This window comes from Cynara cardunculus (genome assembly GCF_001531365.2).
Source record: "Cynara cardunculus var. scolymus isolate 2C chromosome LG 4, CcrdV1, whole genome shotgun sequence".
Classification (NCBI taxonomy): Eukaryota; Viridiplantae; Streptophyta; class Magnoliopsida; order Asterales; family Asteraceae; genus Cynara; species Cynara cardunculus.
Window position 1 is genome coordinate 3,198,416 of NC_037531.1, and position 614 is coordinate 3,199,029.

Genomic DNA, 614 nt, shown 5'->3' on the forward strand with positions numbered 1-614 from the left:
TGAGGTCTATCCCCTACCTGATGTAGGTTTCCGATGATTGGCAACCTTGGTGGACCTGGTGGGAGATTCTTTGAGGGTGTTGGTTTGGCTAGTCTCACAACTAGTAAAAGAAAGAAGATCGTTGATAGAACGAAGAGAGGGGCCGAGAGATTATTATCTACGAGAAAACTTGTGATATCCATGAAGTGTGCTTTTGTGAAGAGGTATACGGTTATATGTTGTTTGTGAATGATTTTGAACTTGGATATATAGGGTGTATTTATAGGCTTAATTGACATGCTTCATTTCTAATGCAATTATGGTCAACTAGTTTTGGCTGTGATTACTGTGCAAGACGACTAATAAATAATTGTATGCCAATTATGGTCAAATCCAGTTTACAACAATATAAAACACGTCAATCGTGTCCTGGAAGGTGCTCAAGACTTGTTACAAATATATTATGGGTTTTTGGTGAATTGCTTGTCCTTATTTAATTTTTTATGTGATGGAGGCTTTTTCTCATACAAATTAGTTTCGTCGTTATGTATACGCATTGCATAATGCCTCGTCGTTCCTTTACATCAATAATTATCATTAATTAATTTAAAAGTGTTATTTTGTTTGAAATAATA